Raw genomic sequence first — 22,489 nt, 5'->3', positions numbered from 1 at the left:
AGGTAGGTAGCAGGCATCCTGCAGGGTGGTAACAGATAAGGTAGGAGGCCCCCCAGGCCACTGAGCACCAAGATGGGGGACCCTGGCTGGGCTCCCTGTCACCAGCACCTCCCCGCCCCTCCAGACTCTCTGATATCCCCCCTACAGTCCCAATAACTTCCCTGTTCCAGGACTGAAGACTTGGACCACTTGGATGGATTGACTCCAGTGACCCCACTCCCATAAAGCAAAAGAAAATAAAAGCAAATAACAGGAGATGACAGGTGAAGATCAAGGCCCAAAGAGTGGCTTTGATGATGGACTTGCGGGCTCCATGCACTTAGAGGGGGGCACATGTGTGGGAGCAGTAGGAAGAAAGTGAAGCCAGGGGAGATGAAGTGACTCGTTTGATAGAGACCCACAGCCACACAGAAGCCAATGGGGAAGTTCCAGGGAGGTGTCTTTCACCTTCAGAGAAAGAAGGGCTTTTTAACAATGAATGCTGTCCAATAGTGAAACCTCTTACCTTCTGAGGCGGAACTTCCCTGCACCAAGGGTGTGCAAGTCACGCATGTCACAGGACAGGACGCATGTCACAGATGCTGAAGAAAGGTTCTGAAGGAACAGTGGAACTAGGGAAGTGTCTGTTTCAAACCATGGGCCACAGTGTGATGGTGGGGCATGAAATCAATTGAAAGGACCTAACGCAGTATTTTTTTTAACAAGAAAAGGTAGGAGATGAGACAAGAGAAGACAAGAGGAAATGTCTGGGTTTATCCCATGTAGGAAGGAAAAATGCTGTTTCTTGAAGCTTTCTGTGCATGTGTGTATGTGTGTGTGTGTGTGTGTGTATTCGCACTGGATGGCGACCTAAAGTGCATTACTTACCATGGGTGCTAGTCAGAAAGATTGAAAGTCTCAAGAAGTTCTTCTCCAAGAACCCCCCAACTTTGCAGTCATGTGAGGAAAGATTCTTAGATTTTATGTATGAAATTATGAGGCTGGAAATCCAAGATTCACTTATTTATTTTTCATTCATTTACTTCACATTTATTTAATAGCTCTTATAAGCCATGCTAGGTGCTAGAGGCATGGAGATAGATCAGAATCAGTCCCTGCTCTCAAGTCAAGTGATGGAGACAGACATTTAAACAGATCATTATATATAGTGTAGTAAGTGGTTCAGTAAGCACTTGGCCAAAATGTGTGCATATTTCACCCAAACCTATGAGTGGAATGCTTTTCTCAGCACCATTCTGCAGATGAGGGAAAAAAAAAATCAAGACTCAAATGGTCACACAAAGGAGTAATCAAGGACACTCAGCAGAGCTCTAATTTGCACCCAAGACCACCTAGGGGTACAAGTCGGGGGTGTGGAAGTTCAAGGAGGAGGATCTGATTAGCAGCTGGCATTGGTTAGAGAGAGTCAGGGAGAGTGTGACAGCAGAAGGGACCCTTAACCAATCTTGAAGGAAGAGTAGAATGATGAGATGGCTAGACAAGGTGGAAGAGGCATTCCTTTCCTCAGGAGACAGCCAGGAACCATGCTGAGAATAGGAAATGGTGGGATTTTAAAGCAGGCAGACCTGGTATGAACTTTAGTTCCAGCTTTTACTAGCTGTGTGACCCTGGGCAAGTCGCCTAACCTCTCTGGGCCTCCATTTCTTCATGGGGTGGGAGACGGTTAGCATTAGATTAGAAATCCCATATGTAATTCGTCTAGCATTTAGCACAACAGTAGGAGCTTCACGCTGATTATAACCCATTGATGAGGTTTCCCTCGGTTCAAATCCCAGCTTTGACACTTACCATCTCTCTGGGTGACCTTGGGCAAGTTACTCACCTCTCTGTGCCTCATCTTTAAAATGGAAATAATAATAGTATCTACCACCTAAGGCTACGAAAATGAATCATTACATGTTAAGTGCTTTGAAGAGCATCAGGCACAAATCAGGTGCATGATAGAGATTGGCCACTGTTAATACTTCCATGTGCTACATGCTGTGATAAAAGGTTTATAATTTTATTCATTACTTAGATTAACATATAACTATTGAGTGGTCACCATGTTGCAGGTAATGTTCTAGGTGCATGAGAGTCTCATTTAGTTCAGTACATGACTGGAACCCTGAGTGTGATTTTGAGTTTGTCTTCTGGTGGGAAGTGGCAGCGGGGCAGGATTTGAGTGAGAGGCAAAATGGGTGATGAGAAATGAGGCTGGAGAGATGAGACGGGTCAGATAATTAGAAACATTTTATGTCACGTCACCCTGTAAGCAGTGGAGAACCCATGGTAATTTTTAATCTGGGGAATTTTTACTCTTAGAATTTATGATTCTCCAGGTGCAAAACTCTAAGTCTACATGCCAAAGTCTTTATGATCCCAAGATTATAGTCCTATGGTTTTGTGACCCTTAATATTTCTTACTTGCAGTGGTAGATTGATAGAAAAAATGGCCATAATAGGGACTTCTGGTTTCAACTCTGACACGTAAAGAGCTTAAAAGCCATTACTTCTGTCTTAACAATAAGAAAAAGTTGGGTGAACTGAAAAACACATGACTTTTCTTGAATAAACCAGAAAACTGAGGTCACAAGGCAAACGGCTACCCCAGAGTCTGTGGAGTCAGGTGCATCCAAAAAGATGTATCAACCCGGACTGGCTTAGCTATAGCAATGCCAAAAGTTGGTGGGAATGCTTAGGCAGTAATTCTTGATGAATTGCTGAAGACAATTTGGACACCAGCATAACATACAGAAGCCCCGGGGAGGGGGGCGGGCGGGTGGCAGCCCCAGTGGCCCAGAGGTTTAGAGCCACCTTCGGCCTGGGGTGTGATCCTGGAGACCTGGGATTGAGTCCCACGTCGGGCTCCCTGCATGGAGCCTGCTTCTCCCTCTGCCTGTGTCTCTGCCTCTCTGTCTGTCATGAATAAATTAAAAATCTAATAAAAAAAAAAGCCCCGGGGGCGTCCTGGTCATGGGCAGTGGAGAAGACCTCTTAGGTTTACAGATTTTTTTCCCTCAGGAACCTCAACAAGTTCCAATGGGGAGAATCTGATAGAGCTCCCCATGTGGCTCTGACAGGGAGAGGCAGAGTGGCTACGGTGAGGCCCTCCTAGAACCTTCCTCTTCAACTCTGGTGGATAGGACTTTGCCAAAGGGCACTTCAGAGTCCAGCTCTGAACGTAGCTAAGGCAAAAGGAACTCTGCATGATTCTAACCCCCTCCAGACTTCCTGTTTCATCCCCCAGCCAGGGGCTGGGGGAGTGGGAGGATATATATATATATATATATATATATATATATATATATATATGACAATATACTAAATAGGCTGGGCTGTTGTAGCCAGAGGAGGAATCCAAAGCAGGGGGAGGAGAGCTCAACCTTGGAAGGAGGAACAGAAATACTTCCAAAAGGCCACATCCCTCAGATAAGAGGAACTCTACTAAAACCCTGAAACTTCATTAGAAGGTTAGAAATGCCCACCCTCCACCCAGCTCTACCATCATACCAGTAAAGCTCCAATATAATAACAGTGAATTACAGCCAAAATGGCTGTAAACCACATTTTTTCCTGAGGAAGAGTACAAAGGGAAATTCCAGAGCCAAAAACGAAAAAGAACATGGATACAGAGGAACTTAGAACCTCCGGTGTCTGGAGCTACAACAAGCATTGAGTGCAACTCCTAGAAAGATTAACACCAATCCTCACACCAAAGGTCTGTCTCCCTTAGTATTTATTATCCTATACAACATGTCCAGCTTTCAACAAAAATTTACAAAGCATGCTTGTATTAGTTTCCTGAGGCTGCTATAATGAATTACCACAAGCTTAGTGGCTTAAAACAACAGAAAAGTATTTCCCTACTGTCTCGGAAGCCAGAAATCCATTGTTACTATCACTGGGCTGAAATCAAAATGTCATCAGGCCTGCCTCCCCCTCAAGGCTCTAGGGGAGAATCTCTTCCTTGTATCTTCCAGCTTCTGGCGGGAGCTGCCATTCCTTGGCTCGTGGTTGAGTCACTCTATTTGTTTTCTCCATTGTCACATCACTTTTTCCTCTTCTGTGTGATTCATGAATGGATGTGATTGCACACATCCTGGATAATCCAGGATAATCTTCCCATCTCAAAGGCAAGAAAAAAATGCAGACTGCAGAGACAAAACAGATATGAGAGGCAGACTCAGATATGACACTGATGTTGGAATGATCAGACAGGGAATTTCAAGTAACTACAACTATAATGTTAAAGATTCTAATGGGAAAATATTCTCCAGGGAACACCTGGGTGGTTCATGCAGTTAAACATCTGCCTTTGGTTCAGGTCATGATCTCCAGGTCCTGGGATCAAGCTCCACATCAGACTTCTTACTCAACAGGGAGTCTGCTTCTCTCTCTCTCCCTCTGCCCCTCCCCACCACTTGTTTTCTCTCTCTCTCTCTCTCTCTCTCTAATAAATAAATAAAATCTAATAAAAGAAAAATAAGAGAAGAAAAACTTTTTTCAGGGTTCCATATGTTAGGCCATAAAAAGTCTTAATAAATATTAGAATACTAAAATTATATGGAGAAAAGACGGTCTTTTAACAACCAGTGCTGTGGAACAATTAGATGTCATATGCATAAAAGAAAAAGATCTTTGGTGTAGAGCTTATACCTTACATGAAAAGTAACTAAAGGGAACTCAAATAGATCATAGACCTAAATATAAAGCATAAAACAATAAAAGTCTAGAAGAAAATAGGAGAAAGTCTGTTTGACTTTGGGTTTGGTAGTGAGTTTTTAGATATAATGCCAAAACTATAATTTATGAGAGAAAAAAAATTGCTAAGTTGGACTTTGTTAAGCTTTTGCTCTGTAAAATGCACTGTTAAGAGGATGAAAAGACAGGCCACAGAATGGGAGTAAATATTTACAAATCACATCTCTGATAAAAGATTATATCCAGAAGATGCACAAAACTTCTAAACCTCACCAAGAAGAAAACAAACAGCCCAATTTTAAAATGGGCAAAAGATATGAACAGACACCTCACCAAGATACACAGGTGGCAAATAAGCATATGAAAGGATTCGCAGGGGGGGGGCGGGTGGCAGCCCCAGTGGCCCAGAGGTTTAGAGCCACCTTTGGCCCAGGGCGCGATCCTGGAGACCCGGGATCGAATCCCACATCGGGCTCCCGGTGCATGGAGCCTGCTTCTCCCTCTGCCTGTGTCTCTGCCTCTCTCTCTCTCTGTGACTATCATAAAAAAAAAAAAAAAGAAAAAAAAGAAAGGATTCGCAGTGTCATTTCTCTTCGGGGAAATGCAAATTAAAAGAAAATGCAAACGAAAACAACAACTACATGCCTATTAAAATGGACATATTCCACACCCTCACCACCAAAAATTGGCAAAACCAAGTGCGGATGAAGATGCAGCAGAGCCGAAACTCTTATTCATTGCTGTTGGGAATGCAAGATGGCACAGTACTTTAGAAAACACTTTGGCAGTTTCTTATGAAGCTAATCATAGATTTATTAGAAAACCCAGCAATTTACCCAATTGATTAGAAATAGTACGCTTACACAAAAAAATCTGCACAAAATGGATAGTCATGCATCCACTGCATCAAATATTTATAGCAGCCTTATATTCCTAATAAAGCCTGAAACAGCTAAGATGTCCTTTAATAGGTGGATGGATAGAATGGATAACAGTGGTACATCTATACTATAGAATAGTATTCAATGATCAAAAGAAACCAACTGTTAAGCCATACAACAGTATGGATGAATCTTAAATGCATATTTCCAAATGAAAGAAGTCAGTCTCCAAAGGTTACATACTGTTTGAGTCCATTTATATGATTAACAAAAAGACAAAACTATAGAGATCAAAGAGACCAGTAGCAGCCAGGGTTTTAAAGAGAGGGAGACAGTTGATTAGGTAAAGCACCATGGATATTTCATTGCCATGAAACCATTCTGCATGGCACTATAGTAGTGGATACATGACTATCTATGTCAAAACTCATAGAACTTTACAGAATAAGAATCAAAGTGAATCCTAATGTAGGTGGGTCTTATAAAAGAATTTAACTATATTACAAAGGTATGACATAGTCTCACTGCATGATGTGCAGATCTAAATAACTTAGGAATAACTGGAAACAAGATTAAAGACCAAAGAACTGTCCATAAGCACTGTACTCTAGTTGCAAAGTTACTCCTCACAGGAGTATGGGTTGATAATTCTGAAACTCTTGTGCATGTGTGCTAGAATTGAACAATTACATAAATTAGGGCACCAGATGGTGGGAGCAGGCGTCTCACTGTTGAAGTGGGGGATTATAGATAAGCAAGGGGAGAAAGATAGAATGAACACTATGAATGGATGTGAGTTGGAGCCATTAGCATGAATTCATGTTTAGCTTAGTATAGATACTAATGGATAGATATAGAAATAGTCACAGTGATTTGTATATATAGGTTAGTGTGTGTGTGTGTGTGTGTGTGTGTGTATGTGCACACGGCACCCACTGAGAATGGGCCCCAGTTGTAACAGGCATACTCAGCACCCAGATCTTGATTTTTAATACCATTCTCCAACAAAAGGAAACAGGCTCCTTGGAGAAATGGCTGATTCTAGAGCTGGCGCAGAAAATAAAATAGATGAACTTGGATGCTTTTACAGTGCCAGGAAGTAAGAAAGTGCTCAAAAACAAAAATAAAAACAAGCAAAAAATGATGAGGGTAGGTCAAAAGGCCACAACACTCATCGTAATAGCCCAAACTGGAACAATGTGAGCAAAAAAACAGATAACATAGTATTAGATGATGGTACAAAGTATAATCAAATACCAATGAGTCCACATTGATCTAATAAGTGACTGAATAAACAAATAACAGAATGCCAAATAACTTATGTACTGTTCCCTTAAGGAGGCAAAGAGTAACTCTTCATCTTAAGTGTGGGCTGTGCACAGTGACTTCCTTTTACAGAGAACAAGATGGAAAGGGAAGAAAAAGAGTAACTAACATTTCAGCGGCGAAATCTGGCAACTACTATCTTAACTAGGTGATTAAGGTTAACATCCTTAATGGTAAATGATGTCGACAGCACGTTCTCTTGATGCCCTGTATTGAAAAGGACACTTCACTTCTATGGTCTTCTTCCTCAAAACCCAGAATGCCATTCAAACATGGGAAAAACACCCAACAAACCCTAATTGAGGGACCATCTACAAAAAAAAACCCTGACCAACATATCTCAAAACTGTCAAAGAATCGAATACAAGGGATGTCTGAGAAACTGTCACAACCAAGAGAAGCTGAACTAAGGGAGCTAAGATGATTAAGTATATTATGGTATTCTGGATGGGATCCTGGAACAGAAACAAGACATTGAGGAAGAACTAATGAAATCTGAATAAAGTATGGAGTTTAGCTGATAGTAATGCATCACTATTGGTTCTTTAGTTATGACAAATGTGCCATAGTAATATAAGCTATTACCAATAGGGGAAACTGGGTACAGGGGTATATAGGAACTCCCTGTATCATCTTTGCAACTTTTTTTTTTGTAAATCTAACTACTGTAAAATAAAAACAGCATGTAAATAGATTTTTTTTAATGATCACAATAGTTCATGTCCTCCACATCATACCCTTTGCAATGCGACTTTGCCGCTCCTCCCCTGGAGAGCTGGTTTCTATTTCCCCCTTGAATCTGGATTAGCCCAGGACTTGCTCAGACTGAAAAAATGTGATACCAGTCTTGGAGTTTCCAGAGGCCCTGCAAGTCACAGTATGATGAGAGACATGGCCCAGGCACCCTTCTTACCCCAGCCAACAGCCAGTCAAATGTCAGACATGTGACTGAGTCCATTCTTCTAAAATGAGCTAGTCCCCAGCACACCTGCCCTCTTATTTAGATGCAAAGAGGCAAGGCAAAATGAGCCCCGCCTTACCCCATCAGCAGGGCCACCAGTGATTCATAGGAACGATGATAACAAAAGCTGGTTGTTATACAGCAATAGCTAAATGATTCATTCATACCTGAGCGTAATGGTGTGTGTACAAGGTTATTTGTTGTAACAATATGATTATAAAAGATTAGGAGCCACCTAAAGCCTCATCAGTAGGAAACTGATCAAATAATTATGAGATGCATAACAACGGAATATTATGCAGCTGTTCAAAAGAACAAGGCCACTCTTATGATGAATTGCTATGTAACAAATCCCATGATATGTTTTCTAAGTGAAGCAGCCAGATGCAGAAGAGCATATAGAGGAAGCAACTGATCCTGTAAAATATTTATATGTGTGTAGGCTTTCTGCTGGAGGATACACAAGAAACATGACAACAGCTGCCCCTAGGAAGGGGAACTTGTCAACTGGGAACAAGTGGAGGAGACACTTCCTTTTCACTCTACCATCTTTTTTTATCTTTTGAATCATGTAGATGTGTTATCTATTCAAAAATAAAAGCAGAATGAACAAAAACCTTCCTGTGCCTTTCAATTTCAGTCTATTATTTTCTAATCCCAAGATTTCCCAGATCCACAGGGCTACAAATAGCAGTGGGAGAGCCAAGCTGTATTTTCTCCCTCCCTCCTCCAGGCAGCCTCCACCCGCACCTAGAGAAGCCCAGTTCTCTTGCTCTCCTTGTTGCACACAACCTCGCCTGCCACTGGAGGGCAGCAGGAGGCTTCCTTCCCGGTAAGGAGTGGCGGAGAGCTCAGGGCCGGCCCTGAACAGCATAGCAGGCTGGTGGGCTCATACAGAAAGGGCTCTGGCTTTCCATATAGGAAGGATGGGAGGATGGGAGGATGGGAGGAAGGAAGGAAGGAAGGAAGGAAGGAAGGAAGGAAGGAAGGAAGGAAGGAAGGAAGGAAGGAAGGAAGGAAGGAAGGAAGGAAGGAAGGAAGGAAGGAAGGAAAACAATAATAGTAAATAAAATAAATGATTTCGATCCAAGAACAAACTCCTCCCAGAACCCCCTCCAGGCCCTGGATCACCCTGCCATTACCCACAGCGTCCCCAAGGGAAACCTGTGCATCTTCTGGGGTTGGGGCAGGTTTGAGGGTGTCTGTCAGAGGGCATGGGGGAAAAGGAAGGAGATGACTCAAACCTCCTGGCCCCTGGCCTCCACCAGGCTCTAGAAAACCATTGGGAAAACTCGATCTTCAGGCTGCTAAGACTAACAATCCTTATACTCAGGAGATCTGGAGGGTTGGCCATTCACATCTCCCTGCTCGACCTTGAAAAAGCCCCTTTCAACCTTGAACCCACTCACATCTGGAAGCGGTAAACTGGAAGCGGTGATTGTAAGAATGAATAAAGCAATTAATTTGGGCCATTGAACAAAGGACCTTCTAGACTGTTTTATCCCCATTTTACAGAAGCTGAAGCCTGGAGCCGCAGAGTAGCTTGTTCCTAGCTACCCAGGTGGCAAGAGGCAGAACAGGATTTGAATCCAGGTTTCCCAGGCTCCTGACGTCCCCTGCTCTTCTTACCACTTAACTCATCTTGCCTCTGAGGGCTGCGCAAGGGATTGCACAGGAGAGGTGGCTGTGAAAGTGCGCTGGAAGGGGGCTGGAGGCCGGGCTCACCGAGTTCACCCTGTTCCCTGCTGATGCGTGCCTGCGCGCATCCTTCAGGGAAGCTGCGTTCCCCTGGAGATAGGCCGCGTGACCTTCGCGCCCCCTTGGGACAGGCTCCTGTGCCCCGCGCCCCGGTGAGTAGTCTACACCAACGCGCAGCGGCGTCCTCCCCGGGGCGCCCCAGCTCCCCCCCCCCACCGCCCCCGGCCTGCGGGGGCCCGGGCTGCACTCCGCAAACCCCGCGCTTCAGCGAGCGCAGTTCGGGTTTGCGAGCTCAGGCCTTTGTTGGCGCACAGGGGACCGAGGGGACCGAGGGGACCGAACCGCCGCTCTTGCGCGATCGCTCCTGTTGCGTCCAGAAACACACGCGCGCCGGGAACCAAACACGCTGCGTGGCGGAAACCCGAGCTTGGGGCGCGCGCGTCTCCGGGTAGGGTAGGCGCGGCGGGGCTGGTCCCTTCGGGCCTTCGCTCCCCGGCACCCCGCCCCTGCCTCACTGTGTCCATCTGCACTGGGAGATGGCGTGCGTAAGCTCAGCCCAGTGCCAGCTCCGTCTGGGCTGGAAGGCGTTTTTTCCAGGCACTGCGGGAGGCAGGCAGCAGAGAGCAGGGCAGACAGGGAGGCTGCTGTGGGGAGTTTGTGTTCCCGGGAGGAGTAAGACAATAAACAAGTAAAGGAAAAAACAGACAAGATAATTTGAAATCAGAGCAAGTGTAAATATAATGGAAGCACGAGTGTACAGCTTGTGCCAGGCTCTGTTCTGAATGCTGTAGGATGTGCATCAGCCCTGCCAAGGGCACAGCAAACTTGAGATAGAGTAATTATCACCCCTTTCACAGATGGGAAAATGGAGGTTGAATCACCTATTGGAGGGAAATGAGAAGTTGAAGAATCTGTTCATGGGAAAGCAGTTGAGCAATTTCCTCGAGTGTCCAGCAAATGGTGGAGACCAGATTTGGACTGCATGCGACAGCTGGGCACCAAGTGTGGTCTCTTGATACTCCAGTCTGTCACTCCGGCTGTGCGATGTCAGGAGAGCTTCTGAGGCTGGAGCAGAGCTATTCTGAAAGGATGTCAACAAGGGTCTCTGGCGCAGGGTTGAGGGGGGCATATAAGCTGAGGCTTGAACCATGAGAGGACCGAGCCATGCAAAGAGCTGTGTGCACCGGGGTGAGGGAACAAGCAGGGTGACAGCCTTGAGGTGGGAGCAATGGCACTGCTACTTCATAAATACAAGCAAGGTCAAGGGTGCTGGAGGTGAGTGAGCAACAGCAAGAGGGTGGGAGAGGAAATTGCAGGTGGCCAGGGACCAGGTGGAGCAGGTTTTGCAAGGAGTTGGGATTTCATTGTTGTTGTGATGGGAAGTCCTGTTGGTCTGGCGCTGAAGGTGCTGTGAGGATGAATGGGTTGGACGAGGCAGCAGAGGCCCTCCCTGCTCTGCCAGGAATCCTCGAAGAGGAAGTTGGTCACTTAGCTCTTAAACACACTCTCTTGCCTTCTGATCTCCTGGCCTCTACGAGATTCATGGTGACATTCACCAGCCCTTGGTCTCTTCCAGCACAAACTTGGAGATGTCAGATCAGCTAAGCCCTCATTTTATAGACAGGGTGAGGCCCAGACTGAAGGGAGGGGTCAAGTATCTTGTTGGTACGTTTCAGTCGCCAATGTACCCCACCAGCATAGCCCAATCTGGCCCTTAGACCCAGGCAACGGGGACCCTGCCCTTGTCTTCAGGCATTAAAGGGCCTCTCTCCAGCCCTCCTCCAGCTGTTTATGACCCCCTGCCCCATCTTAGGGCCAAGGGGACACAGCCACCCAAACCTTTATCCTCTTTCTAGGCATACTGTGGGATCCCAGCATCCCTGAAATACAAAGGTCCCAAGCTTGCTTCCAGGACCTATGCAACCCCCTTCCTGGCATGTTCTCTGGAGGCAGAACACAAGACTGTGGGGGGAAGGGGCATGAGGGTAGAAGGAGCTTGTAAAGGCATGGGAGGTTAACGCATATGCATGTGGGGTCTGCAGTGCAGCTGGCCGGCAGTGGAGCTGGAGATAGAAGGGAAGGGGGTGGCCTGGGGACTGGGGGCTTGCTCTCCCCACTGCCACCATTCTGCATTTCAGGGCAGGTACCTGAGAAGTCTGAGATTTCCAAACTGAATCTGGCCTTCCAGGTTGTTTGGAAGTTAAATTCATCAAGGAAAAAGAACATTTTAAAAACAATATTATTAGCTTGATGTATAATGTTTAAATATTTCAGTTTTGGGGGGTGAGTGGGCCCCAGTTCCCACCAATACCAGGAGCAGCTCTGGCCCAGCACATAGGAGATATTCAGTATTTATCAGCCAGATGGATTAATCTCATTTAATTTAATCCTCACACAGACTCTACAAGGGAAATAGCATCGTCTGTTTTTTATTGATGAGGAAACTAAGCTTGGAGAGATTTAGTGACTGGTCCAATTTGTCACATTAGAAGGTAGCAGAGCTGAGGCTCTTAGCCCTAACGTATCTAATTCTAAAATCCATTGTAGTTGGTTCCTGACAAGTTCACACCCATTATGAACACATGAAATGTATTATAGCAGCTTGATCATGTCACTTGGTCTTGTCGGATATATGCACTGTCTATATTACACAAAAATGGTCTCTTCTTGATTCTTAGTCTATCCTCTAAGGTACTTTGGGAAGTAACAGGGCAGGCATTAATGCTCCATTGAACAATTGTGGGGAAACCAAAGCCGTGAGAAATAACCCAAGGTATCATCAAAGCTTGAACAAATAGGGTTTACTTTTCTTGTATGACAAGAAATCTGGAGGTGGCCAGACCTCCAAATGGTGTAACTGTTGTTCTATCCTCAACAAATACTTTTGACTTCATGGTCTGTTCCGGTTATTTATTGCTACATGACAAACAACCCCCAAACAATGATCATTTTATTATTTTCTATAATTTTGTAGGTCAGAAATTTGTGGGCAGGGCTCAGCTGGGTGATCCTTCTGATCCATGGATATTGACTAGTCACTTGGTCATGTTCAGCTCATGGCTGGGTTCATCTGGAGGATCAAGAAGGTTTTATTGGGAAGACTGCAATGCTGAGCTCAACTGGGTCCCTATTTCTTTCATGAAGTCTCAGGGCCTCTCCAGGTTGTCTCTCCAGAAGAATGGTTTGACCTTTTCCATGGCAGCTCATGAATCCAAGAGGCCATGGTGAAAGCTGCCAATTTTTTTTTTTTTAAGGGTAAGGCTCAGATTTGGCAGAGCATCATTTCCACCATTATACTCTGTCTAAGAAGTCACAGGCCGGCCCAGATTCAAGAGGAGAAGAAGTAGACTCTGCCAAATAAACTCTTCCTCTTGGCAGAAGAAGGGCCAAAGAATCAGGAGCCATTTTAATCACATGGTCCAAGATGGCTGCTTGAGACCCAGTCATCACATCTCAAATTCTAACCAGCAAAAAGAGAAAGAGAAAAGTAAGGTACATACTCTCCCTTTTAAGACATTTTTCAGAAGCCACTCTAAACATTTCTCTTTGGTAAGAACTCACATGGCCATACTAGGATATGGGAAGGAAGCAGGGAAGAGTAATCTTCATTCCAGGCTGCCATGTGCCTGTTGAAATTAGTGATTCGATTAACTAGGGAAGAAGAGCGTGAATACTGAGGAAAAACCGGAAATCTGCTGTACTGTTGGACTTTTTGCTGCCAACAGCCATACATATTGTTTCTTTCTTTCCTTTAAGATTTATTTATGTATTTGAGAGAGCGCGCGCGAATGAGCAGGGGAAGAGGAGAAGGGGCAGAGGCAGAGGGAGAGAGAGATTCCATAAGCAGACCCCCCACCGAGAGTGGAGCCTGATGTGGGCCTCGATCCCAGCACCCCGAGTTCATGACCTGAACTGAAACCAAGTTGGCCACTTAACGGACTGAGCCACCCAGGTGCCCCTAACCAAATACATTCTTAAAGGGCATGTTTCAATTCCAATCTTGCCTCTCCTGACACATCCTCCACACTACCACCAAAATAACCTTTCCTTTTTAATTATTGTTTTATGTTCCTAAAAGGTAAATCTTTTAATCATCCCCATGCCAACAGCAAGTTCTGAAGGTTTTTTGTGTGGGGACTGTGGGGAGGATCTTAATGCCTAAAATAACAATAAAAGCATTGGTCATACACCAGGCACTTTACCAAGCACCAGATGAACATATCTTACTCTGTCCTCATAGTAACTAGATGAGAAAGGATCATACATGAGGAAACAAGAGCTCAGAGAGGTTAGGTGGCTTGTCCCAGGCTACACAGTGAATAGGTACAAGGTGGAGATTCAAATCCTTGTCTGTCAGATTCCAAGGATGTACTGAAGCACCCACACATGTGAAACCCAGGGACCATTTACTGGTAACCACTCTGGAACATGGACATGGCCCATGGTTGGAGTGGAAGTGTTAGAAGAGGCCTACATGAGCCACGGACCTGCAGATGCCCCCATGTCCCTGCAATCCTTGGTCGGAGGTCAGGCAGGCACAGTCCATGATATCAAGCTGGCACCAGGAATTCATGTCATTCCCATTTCCTTTATACCCGGAATGAACCCCAGACCACGAGCAGGAGACTGTAGAATTGGCTACCTTGCTAAGCTATGGTCAGTGACTTCCATCCTCTCTGGGCCCAAAATACAATGAGGTGCCTTCCAGCTCTGAGGTTCTCTATTCTAACCCCAGGATCTTCTTGCCTTTACCTCACCCTGTTCCAGAACATCCAGTGGCTTCCACACCCTCTTGGCTTCAGCTTTGCCGTGAGGGGGAGGTAGAGGGCTCAGGGAGAGTACAGGAAGGGAAAGAGACAGACAAACCCAGGTTCAAATCCTGATTCCATCCTTTCTGGGAGTCTCAGTCTTTGCATCTGTCAAATGGGAGGAATAATCCCTCCTCTGCTGACTTAAACAGGTGCTGAGGACCACACAGGACAAGGGATAGGACTGGTCTTTGCAGAACAGAACTGGTGAGGCATGCAGAACCCACTTGGGCAGATTGCATTGTCTCCCTGTGGGGAGCAGGGAGAGCTTGGGGAGGGATGAGGGCAGGGGCAGGCGGAGTGCTGCTTCTGCTGGAGGACTCCTACCCACAACCTCATAGAGGAAGTGGCCCACAGTGGGCAATTACACATAGAGGCCCTGTCAAGGGATGTGGTGATCCAGAGCAGTGGTTCTGAAGCCAGCCAAACCTGTGTTGGAATCGCAGCTCTACCCACCTCCACTAGCTGCGGGACCCCTGGACAAGTCATAACTCCTCTGTACCTCCATTTTCACATCTATACAGTGGGATTAACCAGAGCATCTATTGCATTGGCATTTTGGAAGAATAGAGTGAAAACGTGCCCTTAGAACACTTAAGTGCAGATGACCTGTCCAACCAGCCGTAATGACAACAGTGATCACATTTTTAATTACATTTTTGAAAAAGCACTAATTAAATATGTCCTAGAGGTGTTTCATTGACTAGCTTGGTACTCCTCACTGCAACGCTAAGATGTAGTTAACGTGATTAATTCCCCATTTAAAAATGTAGAGATGTAGGTGCGGTTAGGTGGAAAGCTGCCCAAGGTGACCCACCTTAAGTGTTGAAGGCAGGCTTTGAACCTGAACCCAAGCTATCTGATCCAGAGTCCACCTTAATCGATAGGCCATGCTCATGTTAGTACTATTGGCGTTATTATTGTTGCCCTTATATTAGGTACCCACCAAATATACTTGGCAGTATATTTGGCCAATTATATCAGTATACTGGCCAATATATCAGTTAAAAAATACAACAGTTGATTGGAGCAGGTGAAGTCACCTGACCCAAAGGTTGCTGAGAGATGGGCTGGCCAGCAGCAGCCAATGACATAGCCTATGGCCACAGCTCCACCCAGCGTGGCTGAGCTCAGTTAACTAATCAGCACCAACCAGAGCTGCCAGTTTGGGTTGGGATCCAGGAGGGTTGGGTCAAATGAACAGAAGCTGGAAGACCGGGCAAGATCAGTTAACCTGAGAGTTTCTGCCTTTTCATCCCAAATGAATCTATATCAGCTCATCTTTAACCTTAGGGTAAATGCTAAAAATGGGAAGTGGCAAATGGAGATGGACAGTAGCTCCATCCAGAGGAGGCCAGGAGACACAGCCTGGCCCAGTGCCTGGTACACCAGAAGCCTAAGTCAGTCCTTGGTCCACTTCCATATCTATGATCAGATGCTCACACACCATCTGGTGGGGAGGGGGACGCCAGGCCAGGCCTCTCCCCTGCACCCCAGGTTCCTATGTCCAGTGGATGGCTCGATATCTGCATTTGGTGTTGCCCACGCATCTCAATTTTAACCTGTTCCAAACAGAACTTCCCACCATGCCTCCCAAACCCATCCCTTCTGCAGGATTTCCATTTCAGGAAATGCCAAACTTCCACTTCTAGTTGCTGAGATTAAACATCTTGGCGTCATCCCTGACCCCTCTCCTGGTCTTATACTCCAACATTCCTTGAGCCAACAAATCCCACTGGCTCTTCCTTTCAAACATTTCCAGCAACTGACCACCTCTGAGTACAACCACCACGCCCACTGAGGTCTAGGTCGCCATCCTCTGCCCCTTGGGATGACCTCAGTAGCCTTCTCCAGCTTCTGTGCTTAGCAGCCAGAGGGGTTCTGTTAAAACAAAAGCAAATCTGCCAGTCCCCTTGCTCAAAACCCACTGATGGCTTCTCTTCTCACTGAGGAAAAACAGAGGTCTTTACAAAGGTCTTCAAGGTCTTACACTCTGGCCTGACCAGTTTCTCATATGCACTTGCCTCCCTGACCTCACCTGCCAGCCATGTGCCTCGCTCTCCCTCCGCTCCAGCCACACAGGGAGGGTGCTTCATGTTCTTGGAAGGAACATTCTTACCCCTGGGCCTTTGCACTTGCTGTTCCCTCTGCCCAGAGTGTTCCTCCCTCATGGGTCCCCTCACCTTGGTTGGGTCACCTTGGCAGAGAAGCCTTCCCTGGGCACCTTACTAACGATTGTCACCCCCACGCCCACCCGCCCCGTCTACTTCCCCGATTTATTTTTTTCGGTAGCATGAGTGCTCTAAATCACAATCTGACTTGCTATTGCCTATATCTTGCACTAGGCTGGGTGAGCTACGTGTGGGGAAGCACTATTATCCACCAGGTTTACTGTGAACCCACAATTTAGAACCAACACCTGGCAGGTAGCAGGTGGTCTGTGAATCTCTGCTGGATGAACAAAGAAGCACACAAATGAGGACTTCCTGGAGACGTCCTGGCCCCGCTGCCACCTTCTGGGTATTCCCAGGCTACTTGCTCACCTCCTTGATCCTGCCAGGGGTAAGCCCCAGGGCCCTGGCCCAAACAGGAGAACCAAGGAGACCAGTCAAGGAGGAATTAGTACAAATAAGTGGTGATCTCTTTTTAAATATAACTTTATTTTCTGCCTTTAATACAAAAGTCCCGTGCCGCAGCTGTTGGCTCTCCTTCCTGTCAAATCACATTTTACCCTGAGAGCTCGGCGCTGGTGCTGTGTATTCCAGCCAAGGATCTGCGGTCACGGAATCACTGGTGAGCCAGCCGTGTGGGCTTTACAGGGGGTTCCCAGGGAAGCCGGGGACACATCGCCTCCCTATGGCACCTACCTCAAGCCCCCTCATTCAGGAGGGGACTCCACATTGCTGACTGTGAGGCTGGTAACGGGTAATGGCATCTTTGTGCGAGTCTCTCCACTCTTCTGTAAGTTTGAAAGTTTCCTTTTAAAAAAAAAAATGTTTTCTCTGAAGTTCCTTCTGTCCAACACATTCCCAGAGGACTTCCTATCGCCCTTCCCTCTCCACCATCACCACCCACAACTTCTCTCTTCCCCTCCCCTCTGGTTTGACAAGAGATCAGTTCGGCTCCACTTACCAGCAGCATGTTGGCATGCTGGAGTCATCTGAGGACACTTAGAAACCTTTGGTGCCCTCTTGCTTCCCCACTTCCCAAGATTTGGAACCAAATAGTCTGGTGTGAAGGTGCTGGGCACGGGGTGTAGTAAATGCTCCCCAGCCAATTCTGAGTTGAGCAACTGTCTTGTCAACCAAGACTAATCCCTGATTTTTTTTCCCCCTGCAGCCAGGGGCCTCCTGTTAACAGGGCCCAGCTTTCTTGGAAGGCATTTTAGCAATACCTTTTGTCACCTGAGCCCATCCCTAGGGTCCCACCACAACTCACTTAGAGTTCTTTCTTTCAAACCCAAACAATGTACTTCATTTACCACCAGGGTGCCTGGTGGATGACGTTCTTTCCATTACCTTATGCAACACGGGTTCACTGTCACCATTTGGAAAGCACACAGAGGCACACAGGAGCCGACCACAACTCCTCTTTGGCCCTGTAATTCCTGAACAGAAAGGATCCGTTGTCACCCAGTCACTTTAAGGGAACAGCTAAAAAACACATTCAAAGGGCCCTGATGATAATGAGTATGCTAATGTGATTTCCATTGGGCGCCCACGTTACCTCCAAAAACGCTGTCTGACCTTCCTTATGGATTCAAAGCTTCCATTGAAGTCAACGGGGGATTTGGGTTTAAATAACATCAAAGTTTGCACTTAAAGGGGTGAAACTGGGGAGTCGTGAATTAAGGGTGAGTTTCACATTGGCCCTGACACTGCTGACCTTGAGGGGGAAATGCATGCCCTGGTAGGTTGTGAGTGAAGCTTCTGGCCCGGCAGCTGTTGCCTTTGGGGGAACTGAGCCAGCAAGTGGTGAAGGGTGAACGGGGGTCCCTTTTACATGACCAATGAGCTTGGGAGGCCTGAGTTCAAATCTCAGCTCTCTACTAGTTAGCCAGATGACCTTGGGCAAGGCAAACCATTTCTCTGATTGAGGCACAGTGTCTGTAAAATGGCATGGATGAAACAAACTTGGCAGAGTTGCTTTCAAGATTAAAGAAGTATGTATGAGGAAGGAGGCAGGAAAGTGGAAGACATGTTGGAACTCTCCATCCTCCCACCCAATTGGAGGCACAGCAGCGGGTAGGGAGCACAGCGTCCCACCTTCCAGCCCTTCCTTCCTTCATTCAGTGTATATTTATGAGGTGCTTCCTGGGTACCCGGCACTGTTTGGGTGCTGGGGAGTCAGCTATGAACAAAACAGATGACCTCTGCTCTCCTTGGAGCCACTATCCCAGTGGGGGAGACAGACACCAAACACGGGAACAGAAATTATCCATAAGTGGTGACAAGTGCTACGGAAAAGGAAGAGAAAAGTTCTTATGAAAGGTGCAGAGCTTTAAAATCAGACAGACCCAAATTCAAATCCCAGCTCACCCCTTGCTGGGTGTGTGACTCTTGGGAGAGTAATTTTATCTCTCTTACAATCTTTTCATATGTTCAGTAAGATCCGTTGATCATTCATCCACCCATTGAACAAATATTTATAGGATTCCATCTTGAGTCAGGCATTCTTCTGCATGTTGGGGAGCTGGCAATGGATAAAACAGACAAAAATCCTTGCCCTTGGAAGCTTAAGCTCTGGAGGAAAAAAAGAGATGTGGGACCAATATATACATTTCAGGTGATGGAGGAAAAGCAAGCAAGGCAAGGGGTGTAGAATGATGGAGAAGGGTGCCTTTTGATGTAGGGTGGTCAGGGAAGGACTCTGGGGAGGCAACATTTAAGCTGAGGCCTGAGGGTCTTGGGGGAATTGGCCCCGTGGGCATCTGGAAGAAGAGCTTCCCCAGCCAGGGGAGAAAGCAAGCAAAGGTCCTGAGGTAAGTAGGTAGGACAGAGCATGACTGTTGGGAGGATTAGAGAAGCAGAAACAAGGCATGTGGAGCAACTGGCACAGCTCCTGGCTCTGGGCTGGAGCTCAATACACAGTGGTCATTATTTGCACCTCTTTCATGGCAAGTGGGGGATAAGTCACTTTCCACTATCCTAAATGTTCTGGGGGGTTCTGTAGATTGGTGATCTTTTAATTCATTCTTCTCTTGTTCTCTGAGTGAGAACCAGCAAGCCCCACTCCCCAGCGCGCCTCTGTCTCCAGTCCCAGCCGACAGGGATGGTGGCCATGTGGTAGTGGCACTGGAGGGAGGGGGTGTGTGATGAATGATGGCCCTTAAACAATAATGCCTGCGTCTTGAATCTCTTTCCTCTGCACAGCCTCACAAACGAGGCGCCCTGGAAATGCTGCGCCCGTCGCCAAGATGCGCCTCCATCTGGGGTGGAAGGCAACATCTGCTAAACAGCTGCATCTTATTTGAGGGCTGGTACTTAATTAAATTACTCCGCTCCGGTAGGGGCAGGCAGAGCCGAGCTGGAAGGGGCAGGCCCAAAGCACAAGCGTGTATTCCACTCCTCCCCAAGTTGGCCCAAACTCCTTTCCCGGGGCACCCCTCCGCATGCCCATTTGTCGATCCCACCGACCTGGACATCCACACATTTGCAGGATCCCATGCTCACCCCTGCTACCTCCTCGCCTTCACTCAGGCTGACCCTCCTGCCTGTCCAGCTCCTCCATGACCTTCCAACTACTCAAACATCAACATCTCCTCCAGAGGCCTTTTCCAATGTCCCAGACTCAGTGACTCACCTCCCATGAGCTCGTGCGGTACTTTGTATTGGAGCATTTCGTACCGTTACATTGCGATGTCACAGCCCCTGCCATTCTGTGAGGTCCTTGTGGTATAAACCAAGTTTAATTCATCTTTATAATCCCAGTATTGTGCCCGACTCCCCGTAGACACTTAAGTATTTGGTTAATAAGTGGATGGCTGGGGATCCCAGTGGCTCAGTAGGTTGAGCGTCTGCCTTCAGCACAGGTCAGGATCCTGGGATCCTGGGATCCTGGGATCAAGCCCCACGTCAGGCTCCTGGCTCAGCAGTAAGTCTGCTTCTCCCTCTCCCTCTGCCCGTCCCACTTCACCACTTGTGTTCTTTCTTGCTCTCTCAAATAAATAAATAATTTTTTTTTAAATGTGGGTGCATGAAGGGGTGGAGGAAGGGAGGAAAGAAAGAAGGGATTGGTGAACAGATGGATGCCACTTTAATGCCACTGCTACTAGGTAGATCCAAGCTGCAACCACTTCTTATAGGGACAAACACCACCGTCCCTTATTGGCCTTCCAGGTTCCACTTGTGCCCCCAATAGTCCATTGTACTTAAAGCACTCAGAATCTTTTAAATATGAACTTATATTACATCACTCACTATTTAAAACCTTCCAGTAGCTTCTACCTTCCTAACCCTCGCCTATAAACCCCTGTAGGATCCAGCCCCTTCCTGACCTTCTGATCTCATCTTATTGTCCTGCACTTTGACTACTTTGGGAACCAGCTAGGCTTCCTCACCGCAGGCCCTTTGAATCAGCTGTTCTCTTTACCTGAGACTGTCCTCCCTTGGCTGTTTGTGAACCTGGCATCCTCTTAGTCCTCAGGTGCACCTCTAATGCCACTTCCTCAGAGAGGCCTTTCTTTACCCCTCCTGCCAGTCCAAATATCCACCATCTTGACCCCCAAAGGCAAAGGGGCCCTGAGCCAGCCATCCAGAGGTTTTGGCTGCTGAAATCCAATGGGGTCCCAGAGCATGAGCCCCACTTGGGGTGGTGGTACACATGTCCCCCCAGGGGGCTAGCCATAAGCCACCCCTTCACCCAGGGACTCACTCCTCCTCTCCATCAACTGATGATCCCTCATGAATGGGCTTGTCTGGAACTGCTGCAATTAAACCATCGGAGCAACATTGGACCATTTGTTTACTATGGCACTTAGAGCTGGAATGGCTTGTTGTTTTGACGGTTTCTATTTTCAGCTCCATTTCCTGGGGGTAGCGGGGAGAGGGTAGGCAATGAATCCTGGTCTATTCAAGCAAAAAGATGCTTCAGTGAATCCTAACATTTCAGAGTCACAAAATTCTAGAATCATTTTCATGGAATGTGAGAAGAGTAAAAAAAACTGTCGTTTTCATTAGAGGTTCTTAGATTCATGGAATTCTAGAATCTTATACAACAGAGATTAGTATCTTAGTGTCAAATCAGTTTAGTCTCAAAGCCTCAGAGGGATGGACTCTCAGAGATCCTCTCACTGAGTTGAGTTCTCTGATCCCGAGTCACGCTTCAGAAGACCTTCTCTGATGACCTTACCTGCAATGCGTGCCCGTGTACACCCACTCTCTGTCACTCTATTGTTTTACTCGGCTTCATTTTTCTTTCCCAGCACTGCTCACCGCCTGACATCTGATGCAATTCTCTGCTTATTTGCTTATTGCCTGTCTCCCCCACACGTTGGATTGAGGTCAAGAACTGTGCTTTGTTCATAGCCTAGAAAGTACTTCGAAAATAGTGCCTGGCATGCCACAAAGATTTAAAAATAAATAAATAAAAGTTCGTTCATCCAACAAATATTTATGGAGTGCCCACTTCATTTTGGCCCCTCGGAGAAAATCATGTTCCAGGACAGAAGGTGGGTCTGCTTGCAAGCCAGATCCAATTGGTAGTGATACCCTGAGCCATGTGTTGAAAGGATTCTCAGGGCTCATCCAAGCTCCGTGGGGGAGGGCGATCGATCAGAGATGTCTGGCACGGACCCAGCGATGGAGAGGCAGCCTCTCTCCTCTGGCCTCTTATCTTACACTTAACAAATTGAGAGTGGGAGGGGGCACCAGGGCCGGCCAGCTTGGGGGTGCTGCTGCAGTGGGTTCTCCGGGGCTGGCACCTGAGCCTGAGTCTCTGGGGGGGCCAGAAGTTTCATGCACTGCCCCCTCACCCAGGCTTTTCGGCTTTCCCTCTACCCAGGCCTTCCCAGGAGTGAGGGGCTATTGGAGTGCCTGGCCTTGAACCCCAGCTTGGGAACCCAGTTCTGGAACACTGCCTGAACACACAAGCCAGTTATTTTTAAAAATCCAAAAAGAAAAGGAAGAAAGAGC

At 46.8% G+C, this 22,489-nt stretch overlaps 2 long non-coding RNA genes across 7 annotated transcripts in view; one reads left to right on the top strand and one right to left on the bottom strand.

The window, feature by feature from the left end:
* Positions 1-3,700: 3,700 nt before the first annotated feature.
* LOC112673704 (uncharacterized) overlaps positions 3,701-22,489 on the bottom strand; it is a 92,874-nt gene continuing 74,085 nt past the window's right edge. For all 6 annotated transcript variants that reach the window (XR_007405428.1, XR_004809230.2, XR_003144990.3 and 3 more), the window contains 3 exons: positions 17,876-17,964; positions 17,225-17,335; positions 3,701-4,133 (listed from right to left, as the gene is read on the bottom strand). This is a non-coding gene — a long non-coding RNA (uncharacterized LOC112673704). The remainder of the gene's footprint in view (positions 4,134-17,224; positions 17,336-17,875; positions 17,965-22,489) is intronic.
* Positions 9,367-22,489, top strand: part of LOC125753478 (uncharacterized) — a 77,040-nt gene continuing 63,917 nt past the window's right edge. The window contains exon 1 of the long non-coding RNA XR_007405430.1: positions 9,367-9,701. This is a non-coding gene — a long non-coding RNA (uncharacterized LOC125753478). The remainder of the gene's footprint in view (positions 9,702-22,489) is intronic.

Source organism: Canis lupus, chromosome 24 (genome assembly GCF_003254725.2).
Source record: "Canis lupus dingo isolate Sandy chromosome 24, ASM325472v2, whole genome shotgun sequence".
NCBI classification, from domain to species: Eukaryota; Metazoa; Chordata; class Mammalia; order Carnivora; family Canidae; genus Canis; species Canis lupus.
Note: the sequence above shows the minus strand (reverse complement) of the source record. Positions and strands in the feature narration are given on the sequence as shown.